This window comes from Phyllobates terribilis, unplaced genomic scaffold (genome assembly GCF_046119375.1).
Source record: "Phyllobates terribilis strain yellow unplaced genomic scaffold, ASM4611937v1 Scaffold_1042__1_contigs__length_457206, whole genome shotgun sequence".
Lineage (NCBI taxonomy): Eukaryota > Metazoa > Chordata > Amphibia > Anura > Dendrobatidae > Phyllobates > Phyllobates terribilis.
In genome coordinates, this window is record NW_027363802.1 from 187,080 (window position 1) to 199,383 (window position 12,304).

The following is a 12,304-nucleotide window of genomic DNA, read 5'->3' on the forward strand; positions in this document are numbered from 1 at the left end:
TCTGCAAGGCACGTGTCGGCTTTGGAATGTGGACACTAGTCCCAAAAAAAAGTCTCTCCCATAGCAGGAATTGAACCAGTCAACCAGGAATACTAACTAAGTCTTTCTCCACATGGTGTAAGCAGTACAGTAAACAGCAAGACAGGTGTAAAAAAAAAAAAAAAAAAAAAGAGTGTTTTGCTTTGAATACAAAACATAAACATTACAAGAGCTAAAACACGCTACATGGTCAAGGTTTTTGGCACGTCAGTTGAATAATTTGAAGATCATGAGTTTTTTGCTCACAAGTGCCATCCTCCTTTTCTCAAGAGATTTTGTCACTAACTCTGAACTTTCCAATTCACTTCTAAACTGTTTCCGATTAGAAAGAACATGGGAGCCCTAATGACTGACAGGACACATGGCTTGTTGAGTCCCTTGACACTTTTGTGTAAAACTGTGTAGTTGAAAAAGGCTTAAGCTATGAAACAAAAGGAAATCTTTTGCAAAAGTCATAATGCATCGCCAATGTTAAGTATTTTTGTTGCAAAGTGAAAATCTACCAGAAACATTTTTGATTGAAAAACACGCGTCAGTCTTTGAATGGTGGCAGTAGCTAAGATAAAGGTGCATTCCCATACCGGGAGTCGAACCCGGGCCACCTGGGTGAGAACCAGGAATCCTAACCGCTAGACCATATGGGAAAAGATGCGCTAACGTCTCAGTGACATTATGAAAAAAATAAGTTTTCTGCTATGCACAATAAACTTCTGCAGATCTGCAGGTGCAACTTGCTTCGTTAGCGCAGTAGGTAGTGCGTCAGTCTCGTAATCTGAAGGTTGTGAGTTTGAGCCTCACACGGGGCACTGTTCCCTCCTTTTCTCGAGAGATTTTGTCACCAACTTAGAACTTTTCCATTCAATTCTACGTTTTCCATTAGAAAGGAAATGGGAATCCAAATAACTTACAGGACCCATGAGTTGTTGAGTCTCTTGACACTTTGGTGTAAAAAGGGGTGGTTGAGAATGAGTTGAGCTACGAATCCAAATTGAATCTTGCGTGAAGGGTCAGAATGAAGTGCCAAAACGCGGGCGTTCAGCATTTTTGCCTGAAAAAAACAAATCCTACCTGAAATACGTTTGTTTTAAAAACACACGTCAGTCTTTGAATGTTGGCAACGGTGCAGAAAAGGATGCGTTTCCATACCGGGAGTCGAACCCAGGCCACCTGGGTGAAAACCAGGAATCCTAAGCGCTAGACCATACGGGAGAAGATTTACTGCCAGCTCACTTACAATATGAAAAAAAAGAGGTGTACTGCTTTGCACAAGCAACTTCCGCAGATTATTACATGCATCTTGCCTCGTTAGCGCAGCAGGTAGCGCGTCAGTCTCGTAATCTGAAGGTCGTGAGTTCGATTCTCACATGGGGCACTGGTACCTTGTTTCCGTAACTGATTTTGCCACTATCTTGGCTAGAGAGTCACAGCTCTTTTCCATTCAGTAACAAAACATCACCAATTGATGGAAGGGGAGCTCCAATGACAGACAGGGATAAAGGCTTGTTGAGTCCCTTAACACCCAGGAATTAAAAGTGAGAGATATGAATGGTTTGAGATATGACATCAAATAAGCTTTTGTGCAAATAAATATCCAAAAAATCTGGTGGTCTGCATTTTTGGCAGCAAAGAGCAGTTCCAACCTAAACTGATTCTGTCTGCAAGGCACGTGTCGGCTTTGGAATGTGGACACTAGTCCCAAAAAAAAGTCTCTCCCATAGCAGGAATTGAACCAGTCAACCAGGAATACTAACTAAGTCTTTCTCCACATGGTGTAAGCAGTACAGTAAACAGCAAGACAGGTGTAAAAAAAAAAAAAAAAAAAAAGAGTGTTTTGCTTTGAATACAAAACATAAACATTACAAGAGCTAAAACACGCTACATGGTCAAGGTTTTTGGCACGTCAGTTGAATAATTTGAAGATCATGAGTTTTTTGCTCACAAGTGCCATCCTCCTTTTCTCAAGAGATTTTGTCACTAACTCTGAACTTTCCAATTCAGTTCTAAACTGTTTCCGATTAGAAAGAACATGGGAGCCCTAATGACTGACAGGACACATGGCTTGTTGAGTCCCTTGACACTTTTGTGTAAAACTGTGTAGTTGAAAAAGGCTTAAGCTATGAAACAAAAGGAAATCTTTTGCAAAAGTCATAATGCATCGCCAATGTTAAGTATTTTTGTTGCAAAGTGAAAATCTACCAGAAACATTTTTGATTGAAAAACACGCGTCAGTCTTTGAATGGTGGCAGTAGCTAAGATAAAGGTGCATTCCCATACCGGGAGTCGAACCCGGGCCACCTGGGTGAGAACCAGGAATCCTAACCGCTAGACCATATGGGAAAAGATGCGCTAACGTCTCAGTGACATTATGAAAAAAATAAGTTTTCTGCTATGCACAATAAACTTCTGCAGATCTGCAGGTGCAACTTGCTTCGTTAGCGCAGTAGGTAGTGCGTCAGTCTCGTAATCTGAAGGTTGTGAGTTTGAGCCTCACACGGGGCACTGTTCCCTCCTTTTCTCGAGAGATTTTGTCACCAACTTAGAACTTTTCCATTCAATTCTACGTTTTCCATTAGAAAGGAAATGGGAATCCAAATAACTTACAGGACCCATGAGTTGTTGAGTCTCTTGACACTTTGGTGTAAAAAGGGGTGGTTGAGAATGAGTTGAGCTACGAATCCAAATTGAATCTTGCGTGAAGGGTCAGAATGAAGTGCCAAAACGCGGGCGTTCAGCATTTTTGCCTGAAAAAAACAAATCCTACCTGAAATACGTTTGTTTTAAAAACACACGTCAGTCTTTGAATGTTGGCAACGGTGCAGAAAAGGATGCGTTTCCATACCGGGAGTCGAACCCAGGCCACCTGGGTGAAAACCAGGAATCCTAAGCGCTAGACCATACGGGAGAAGATTTACTGCCAGCTCACTTACAATATGAAAAAAAAGAGGTGTACTGCTTTGCACAAGCAACTTCCGCAGATTATTACATGCATCTTGCCTCGTTAGCGCAGCAGGTAGCGCGTCAGTCTCGTAATCTGAAGGTCGTGAGTTCGATTCTCACATGGGGCACTGGTACCTTGTTTCCGTAACTGATTTTGCCACTATCTTGGCTAGAGAGTCACAGCTCTTTTCCATTCAGTAACAAAACATCACCAATTGATGGAAGGGGAGCTCCAATGACAGACAGGGATAAAGGCTTGTTGAGTCCCTTAACACCCAGGAATTAAAAGTGAGAGATATGAATGGTTTGAGATATGACATCAAATAAGCTTTTGTGCAAATAAATATCCAAAAAATCTGGTGGTCTGCATTTTTGGCAGCAAAGAGCAGTTCCATCCTAAACTGATTCTGTCTGCAAGGCACGTGTCGGCTTTGGAATGTGGACACTAGTCCCAAAAAAAAGTCTCTCCCATAGCAGGAATTGAACCAGTCAACCAGGAATACTAACTAAGTCTTTCTCCACATGGTGTAAGCAGTACAGTAAACAGCAAGACAGGTGTAAAAAAAAAAAAAAAAAAAAAGAGTGTTTTGCTTTGAATACAAAACATAAACATTACAAGAGCTAAAACACGCTACATGGTCAAGGTTTTTGGCACGTCAGTTGAATAATTTGAAGATCATGAGTTTTTTGCTCACAAGTGCCATCCTCCTTTTCTCAAGAGATTTTGTCACTAACTCTGAACTTTCCAATTCAGTTCTAAACTGTTTCCGATTAGAAAGAACATGGGAGCCCTAATGACTGACAGGACACATGGCTTGTTGAGTCCCTTGACACTTTTGTGTAAAACTGTGTAGTTGAAAAAGGCTTAAGCTATGAAACAAAAGGAAATCTTTTGCAAAAGTCATAATGCATCGCCAATGTTAAGTATTTTTGTTGCAAAGTGAAAATCTACCAGAAACATTTTTGATTGAAAAACACGCGTCAGTCTTTGAATGGTGGCAGTAGCTAAGATAAAGGTGCATTCCCATACCGGGAGTCGAACCCGGGCCACCTGGGTGAGAACCAGGAATCCTAACCGCTAGACCATATGGGAAAAGATGCGCTAACGTCTCAGTGACATTATGAAAAAAATAAGTTTTCTGCTATGCACAATAAACTTCTGCAGATCTGCAGGTGCAACTTGCTTCGTTAGCGCAGTAGGTAGTGCGTCAGTCTCGTAATCTGAAGGTTGTGAGTTTGAGCCTCACACGGGGCACTGTTCCCTCCTTTTCTCGAGAGATTTTGTCACCAACTTAGAACTTTTCCATTCAATTCTACGTTTTCCATTAGAAAGGAAATGGGAATCCAAATAACTTACAGGACCCATGAGTTGTTGAGTCTCTTGACACTTTGGTGTAAAAAGGGGTGGTTGAGAATGAGTTGAGCTACGAATCCAAATTGAATCTTGCGTGAAGGGTCAGAATGAAGTGCCAAAACGCGGGCGTTCAGCATTTTTGCCTGAAAAAAACAAATCCTACCTGAAATACGTTTGTTTTAAAAACACACGTCAGTCTTTGAATGTTGGCAACGGTGTAGAAAAGGATGTGTTTCCATACCGGGAGTCGAACCCAGGCCACCTGGGTGAAAACCAGGAATCCTAAGCGCTAGACCATACGGGAGAAGATTTACTGCCAGCTCACTTACAATATGAAAAAAAAGAGGTGTACTGCTTTGCACAAGCAACTTCCGCAGATTATTACATGCATCTTGCCTCGTTAGCGCAGCAGGTAGCACGTCAGTCTCGTAATCTGAAGGTCGTGAGTTCGATTCTCACATGGGGCACTGGTACCTTGTTTCCGTAACTGATTTTGCCACTATCTTGGCTAGAGAGTCACAGCTCTTTTCCATTCAGTAACAAAACATCACCAATTGATGGAAGGGGAGCTCCAATGACAGACAGGGATAAAGGCTTGTTGAGTCCCTTAACACCCAGGAATTAAAAGTGAGAGATATGAATGGTTTGAGATATGACATCAAATAAGCTTTTGTGCAAATAAATATCCAAAAAATCTGGTGGTCTGCATTTTTGGCAGCAAAGAGCAGTTCCATCCTAAACTGATTCTGTCTGCAAGGCACGTGTCGGCTTTGGAATGTGGACACTAGTCCCAAAAAAAAGTCTCTCCCATAGCAGGAATTGAACCAGTCAACCAGGAATACTAACTAAGTCTTTCTCCACATGGTGTAAGCAGTACAGTAAACAGCAAGACAGGTGTAAAAAAAAAAAAAAAAAAAAAGAGTGTTTTGCTTTGAATACAAAACATAAACATTACAAGAGCTAAAACACGCTACATGGTCAAGGTTTTTGGCACGTCAGTTGAATAATTTGAAGATCATGAGTTTTTTGCTCACAAGTGCCATCCTCCTTTTCTCAAGAGATTTTGTCACTAACTCTGAACTTTCCAATTCAGTTCTAAACTGTTTCCGATTAGAAAGAACATGGGAGCCCTAATGACTGACAGGACACATGGCTTGTTGAGTCCCTTGACACTTTTGTGTAAAACTGTGTAGTTGAAAAAGGCTTAAGCTATGAAACAAAAGGAAATCTTTTGCAAAAGTCATAATGCATCGCCAATGTTAAGTATTTTTGTTGCAAAGTGAAAATCTACCAGAAACATTTTTGATTGAAAAACACGCGTCAGTCTTTGAATGGTGGCAGTAGCTAAGATAAAGGTGCATTCCCATACCGGGAGTCGAACCCGGGCCACCTGGGTGAGAACCAGGAATCCTAACCGCTAGACCATATGGGAAAAGATGCGCTAACGTCTCAGTGACATTATGAAAAAAATAAGTTTTCTGCTATGCACAATAAACTTCTGCAGATCTGCAGGTGCAACTTGCTTCGTTAGCGCAGTAGGTAGTGCGTCAGTCTCGTAATCTGAAGGTTGTGAGTTTGAGCCTCACACGGGGCACTGTTCCCTCCTTTTCTCGAGAGATTTTGTCACCAACTTAGAACTTTTCCATTCAATTCTACGTTTTCCATTAGAAAGGAAATGGGAATCCAAATAACTTACAGGACCCATGAGTTGTTGAGTCTCTTGACACTTTGGTGTAAAAAGGGGTGGTTGAGAATGAGTTGAGCTACGAATCCAAATTGAATCTTGCGTGAAGGGTCAGAATGAAGTGCCAAAACGCGGGCGTTCAGCATTTTTGCCTGAAAAAAACAAATCCTACCTGAAATACGTTTGTTTTAAAAACACACGTCAGTCTTTGAATGTTGGCAACGGTGTAGAAAAGGATGTGTTTCCATACCGGGAGTCGAACCCAGGCCACCTGGGTGAAAACCAGGAATCCTAAGCGCTAGACCATACGGGAGAAGATTTACTGCCAGCTCACTTACAATATGAAAAAAAAGAGGTGTACTGCTTTGCACAAGCAACTTCCGCAGATTATTACATGCATCTTGCCTCGTTAGCGCAGCAGGTAGCGCGTCAGTCTCGTAATCTGAAGGTCGTGAGTTCGATTCTCACATGGGGCACTGGTACCTTGTTTCCGTAACTGATTTTGCCACTATCTTGGCTAGAGAGTCACAGCTCTTTTCCATTCAGTAACAAAACATCACCAATTGATGGAAGGGGAGCTCCAATGACAGACAGGGATAAAGGCTTGTTGAGTCCCTTAACACCCAGGAATTAAAAGTGAGAGATATGAATGGTTTGAGATATGACATCAAATAAGCTTTTGTGCAAATAAATATCCAAAAAATCTGGTGGTCTGCATTTTTGGCAGCAAAGAGCAGTTCCATCCTAAACTGATTCTGTCTGCAAGGCACGTGTCGGCTTTGGAATGTGGACACTAGTCCCAAAAAAAAGTCTCTCCCATAGCAGGAATTGAACCAGTCAACCAGGAATACTAACTAAGTCTTTCTCCACATGGTGTAAGCAGTACAGTAAACAGCAAGACAGGTGTAAAAAAAAAAAAAAAAAAAAAGAGTGTTTTGCTTTGAATACAAAACATAAACATTACAAGAGCTAAAACACGCTACATGGTCAAGGTTTTTGGCACGTCAGTTGAATAATTTGAAGATCATGAGTTTTTTGCTCACAAGTGCCATCCTCCTTTTCTCAAGAGATTTTGTCACTAACTCTGAACTTTCCAATTCAGTTCTAAACTGTTTCCGATTAGAAAGAACATGGGAGCCCTAATGACTGACAGGACACATGGCTTGTTGAGTCCCTTGACACTTTTGTGTAAAACTGTGTAGTTGAAAAAGGCTTAAGCTATGAAACAAAAGGAAATCTTTTGCAAAAGTCATAATGCATCGCCAATGTTAAGTATTTTTGTTGCAAAGTGAAAATCTACCAGAAACATTTTTGATTGAAAAACACGCGTCAGTCTTTGAATGGTGGCAGTAGCTAAGATAAAGGTGCATTCCCATACCGGGAGTCGAACCCGGGCCACCTGGGTGAGAACCAGGAATCCTAACCGCTAGACCATATGGGAAAAGATGCGCTAACGTCTCAGTGACATTATGAAAAAAATAAGTTTTCTGCTATGCACAATAAACTTCTGCAGATCTGCAGGTGCAACTTGCTTCGTTAGCGCAGTAGGTAGTGCGTCAGTCTCGTAATCTGAAGGTTGTGAGTTTGAGCCTCACACGGGGCACTGTTCCCTCCTTTTCTCGAGAGATTTTGTCACCAACTTAGAACTTTTCCATTCAATTCTACGTTTTCCATTAGAAAGGAAATGGGAATCCAAATAACTTACAGGACCCATGAGTTGTTGAGTCTCTTGACACTTTGGTGTAAAAAGGGGTGGTTGAGAATGAGTTGAGCTACGAATCCAAATTGAATCTTGCGTGAAGGGTCAGAATGAAGTGCCAAAACGCGGGCGTTCAGCATTTTTGCCTGAAAAAAACAAATCCTACCTGAAATACGTTTGTTTTAAAAACACACGTCAGTCTTTGAATGTTGGCAACGGTGCAGAAAAGGATGCGTTTCCATACCGGGAGTCGAACCCAGGCCACCTGGGTGAAAACCAGGAATCCTAAGCGCTAGACCATACGGGAGAAGATTTACTGCCAGCTCACTTACAATATGAAAAAAAAGAGGTGTACTGCTTTGCACAAGCAACTTCCGCAGATTATTACATGCATCTTGCCTCGTTAGCGCAGCAGGTAGCGCGTCAGTCTCGTAATCTGAAGGTCGTGAGTTCGATTCTCACATGGGGCACTGGTACCTTGTTTCCGTAACTGATTTTGCCACTATCTTGGCTAGAGAGTCACAGCTCTTTTCCATTCAGTAACAAAACATCACCAATTGATGGAAGGGGAGCTCCAATGACAGACAGGGATAAAGGCTTGTTGAGTCCCTTAACACCCAGGAATTAAAAGTGAGAGATATGAATGGTTTGAGATATGACATCAAATAAGCTTTTGTGCAAATAAATATCCAAAAAATCTGGTGGTCTGCATTTTTGGCAGCAAAGAGCAGTTCCATCCTAAACTGATTCTGTCTGCAAGGCACGTGTCGGCTTTGGAATGTGGACACTAGTCCCAAAAAAAAGTCTCTCCCATAGCAGGAATTGAACCAGTCAACCAGGAATACTAACTAAGTCTTTCTCCACATGGTGTAAGCAGTACAGTAAACAGCAAGACAGGTGTAAAAAAAAAAAAAAAAAAAAAGAGTGTTTTGCTTTGAATACAAAACATAAACATTACAAGAGCTAAAACACGCTACATGGTCAAGGTTTTTGGCACGTCAGTTGAATAATTTGAAGATCATGAGTTTTTTGCTCACAAGTGCCATCCTCCTTTTCTCAAGAGATTTTGTCACTAACTCTGAACTTTCCAATTCAGTTCTAAACTGTTTCCGATTAGAAAGAACATGGGAGCCCTAATGACTGACAGGACACATGGCTTGTTGAGTCCCTTGACACTTTTGTGTAAAACTGTGTAGTTGAAAAAGGCTTAAGCTATGAAACAAAAGGAAATCTTTTGCAAAAGTCATAATGCATCGCCAATGTTAAGTATTTTTGTTGCAAAGTGAAAATCTACCAGAAACATTTTTGATTGAAAAACACGCGTCAGTCTTTGAATGGTGGCAGTAGCTAAGATAAAGGTGCATTCCCATACCGGGAGTCGAACCCGGGCCACCTGGGTGAGAACCAGGAATCCTAACCGCTAGACCATATGGGAAAAGATGCGCTAACGTCTCAGTGACATTATGAAAAAAATAAGTTTTCTGCTATGCACAATAAACTTCTGCAGATCTGCAGGTGCAACTTGCTTCGTTAGCGCAGTAGGTAGTGCGTCAGTCTCGTAATCTGAAGGTTGTGAGTTTGAGCCTCACACGGGGCACTGTTCCCTCCTTTTCTCGAGAGATTTTGTCACCAACTTAGAACTTTTCCATTCAATTCTACGTTTTCCATTAGAAAGGAAATGGGAATCCAAATAACTTACAGGACCCATGAGTTGTTGAGTCTCTTGACACTTTGGTGTAAAAAGGGGTGGTTGAGAATGAGTTGAGCTACGAATCCAAATTGAATCTTGCGTGAAGGGTCAGAATGAAGTGCCAAAACGCGGGCGTTCAGCATTTTTGCCTGAAAAAAACAAATCCTACCTGAAATACGTTTGTTTTAAAAACACACGTCAGTCTTTGAATGTTGGCAACGGTGTAGAAAAGGATGTGTTTCCATACCGGGAGTCGAACCCAGGCCACCTGGGTGAAAACCAGGAATCCTAAGCGCTAGACCATACGGGAGAAGATTTACTGCCAGCTCACTTACAATATGAAAAAAAAGAGGTGTACTGCTTTGCACAAGCAACTTCCGCAGATTATTACATGCATCTTGCCTCGTTAGCGCAGCAGGTAGCACGTCAGTCTCGTAATCTGAAGGTCGTGAGTTCGATTCTCACATGGGGCACTGGTACCTTGTTTCCGTAACTGATTTTGCCACTATCTTGGCTAGAGAGTCACAGCTCTTTTCCATTCAGTAACAAAACATCACCAATTGATGGAAGGGGAGCTCCAATGACAGACAGGGATAAAGGCTTGTTGAGTCCCTTAACACCCAGGAATTAAAAGTGAGAGATATGAATGGTTTGAGATATGACATCAAATAAGCTTTTGTGCAAATAAATATCCAAAAAATCTGGTGGTCTGCATTTTTGGCAGCAAAGAGCAGTTCCATCCTAAACTGATTCTGTCTGCAAGGCACGTGTCGGCTTTGGAATGTGGACACTAGTCCCAAAAAAAAGTCTCTCCCATAGCAGGAATTGAACCAGTCAACCAGGAATACTAACTAAGTCTTTCTCCACATGGTGTAAGCAGTACAGTAAACAGCAAGACAGGTGTAAAAAAAAAAAAAAAAAAAAAGAGTGTTTTGCTTTGAATACAAAACATAAACATTACAAGAGCTAAAACACGCTACATGGTCAAGGTTTTTGGCACGTCAGTTGAATAATTTGAAGATCATGAGTTTTTTGCTCACAAGTGCCATCCTCCTTTTCTCAAGAGATTTTGTCACTAACTCTGAACTTTCCAATTCAGTTCTAAACTGTTTCCGATTAGAAAGAACATGGGAGCCCTAATGACTGACAGGACACATGGCTTGTTGAGTCCCTTGACACTTTTGTGTAAAACTGTGTAGTTGAAAAAGGCTTAAGCTATGAAACAAAAGGAAATCTTTTGCAAAAGTCATAATGCATCGCCAATGTTAAGTATTTTTGTTGCAAAGTGAAAATCTACCAGAAACATTTTTGATTGAAAAACACGCGTCAGTCTTTGAATGGTGGCAGTAGCTAAGATAAAGGTGCATTCCCATACCGGGAGTCGAACCCGGGCCACCTGGGTGAGAACCAGGAATCCTAACCGCTAGACCATATGGGAAAAGATGCGCTAACGTCTCAGTGACATTATGAAAAAAATAAGTTTTCTGCTATGCACAATAAACTTCTGCAGATCTGCAGGTGCAACTTGCTTCGTTAGCGCAGTAGGTAGTGCGTCAGTCTCGTAATCTGAAGGTTGTGAGTTTGAGCCTCACACGGGGCACTGTTCCCTCCTTTTCTCGAGAGATTTTGTCACCAACTTAGAACTTTTCCATTCAATTCTACGTTTTCCATTAGAAAGGAAATGGGAATCCAAATAACTTACAGGACCCATGAGTTGTTGAGTCTCTTGACACTTTGGTGTAAAAAGGGGTGGTTGAGAATGAGTTGAGCTACGAATCCAAATTGAATCTTGCGTGAAGGGTCAGAATGAAGTGCCAAAACGCGGGCGTTCAGCATTTTTGCCTGAAAAAAACAAATCCTACCTGAAATACGTTTGTTTTAAAAACACACGTCAGTCTTTGAATGTTGGCAACGGTGTAGAAAAGGATGTGTTTCCATACCGGGAGTCGAACCCAGGCCACCTGGGTGAAAACCAGGAATCCTAAGCGCTAGACCATACGGGAGAAGATTTACTGCCAGCTCACTTACAATATGAAAAAAAAGAGGTGTACTGCTTTGCACAAGCAACTTCCGCAGATTATTACATGCATCTTGCCTCGTTAGCGCAGCAGGTAGCGCGTCAGTCTCGTAATCTGAAGGTCGTGAGTTCGATTCTCACATGGGGCACTGGTACCTTGTTTCCGTAACTGATTTTGCCACTATCTTGGCTAGAGAGTCACAGCTCTTTTCCATTCAGTAACAAAACATCACCAATTGATGGAAGGGGAGCTCCAATGACAGACAGGGATAAAGGCTTGTTGAGTCCCTTAACACCCAGGAATTAAAAGTGAGAGATATGAATGGTTTGAGATATGACATCAAATAAGCTTTTGTGCAAATAAATATCCAAAAAATCTGGTGGTCTGCATTTTTGGCAGCAAAGAGCAGTTCCATCCTAAACTGATTCTGTCTGCAAGGCACGTGTCGGCTTTGGAATGTGGACACTAGTCCCAAAAAAAAGTCTCTCCCATAGCAGGAATTGAACCAGTCAACCAGGAATACTAACTAAGTCTTTCTCCACATGGTGTAAGCAGTACAGTAAACAGCAAGACAGGTGTAAAAAAAAAAAAAAAAAAAAAGAGTGTTTTGCTTTGAATACAAAACATAAACATTACAAGAGCTAAAACACGCTACATGGTCAAGGTTTTTGGCACGTCAGTTGAATAATTTGAAGATCATGAGTTTTTTGCTCACAAGTGCCATCCTCCTTTTCTCAAGAGATTTTGTCACTAACTCTGAACTTTCCAATTCAGTTCTAAACTGTTTCCGATTAGAAAGAACATGGGAGCCCTAATGACTGACAGGACACATGGCTTGTTGAGTCCCTTGACACTTTTGTGTAAAACTGTGTAGTTGAAAAAG

General features: G+C 41.5%; 7 non-coding genes across 7 annotated transcripts; all 7 read right to left on the minus strand.

Moving 5' to 3' along the window:
- Nucleotides 1-611: 611 nt before the first annotated feature.
- TRNAE-CUC (transfer RNA glutamic acid (anticodon CUC)) lies at nucleotides 612-683 on the minus strand. Its single transcript has one exon. It is a non-coding gene; the product is annotated as a tRNA-Glu (tRNA).
- A 1,621-nt stretch (nucleotides 684-2,304) lies between these two features.
- TRNAE-CUC (transfer RNA glutamic acid (anticodon CUC)) lies at nucleotides 2,305-2,376 on the minus strand. The gene has a single exon. It is a non-coding gene; the product is annotated as a tRNA-Glu (tRNA).
- Nucleotides 2,377-3,997: 1,621 nt separating this feature from the next.
- Nucleotides 3,998-4,069, minus strand: TRNAE-CUC (transfer RNA glutamic acid (anticodon CUC)). Its single transcript has one exon. It is a non-coding gene; the product is annotated as a tRNA-Glu (tRNA).
- A 1,621-nt stretch (nucleotides 4,070-5,690) lies between these two features.
- Nucleotides 5,691-5,762, minus strand: TRNAE-CUC (transfer RNA glutamic acid (anticodon CUC)). Its single transcript has one exon. It is a non-coding gene; the product is annotated as a tRNA-Glu (tRNA).
- A 1,621-nt stretch (nucleotides 5,763-7,383) lies between these two features.
- Nucleotides 7,384-7,455, minus strand: TRNAE-CUC (transfer RNA glutamic acid (anticodon CUC)). Its single transcript has one exon. It is a non-coding gene; the product is annotated as a tRNA-Glu (tRNA).
- A 1,621-nt stretch (nucleotides 7,456-9,076) lies between these two features.
- Nucleotides 9,077-9,148, minus strand: TRNAE-CUC (transfer RNA glutamic acid (anticodon CUC)). Its single transcript has one exon. It is a non-coding gene; the product is annotated as a tRNA-Glu (tRNA).
- A 1,621-nt stretch (nucleotides 9,149-10,769) lies between these two features.
- On the minus strand, nucleotides 10,770-10,841 carry TRNAE-CUC (transfer RNA glutamic acid (anticodon CUC)). The gene has a single exon. It is a non-coding gene; the product is annotated as a tRNA-Glu (tRNA).
- Between the last annotated feature and the right edge of the window lie 1,463 nt (nucleotides 10,842-12,304).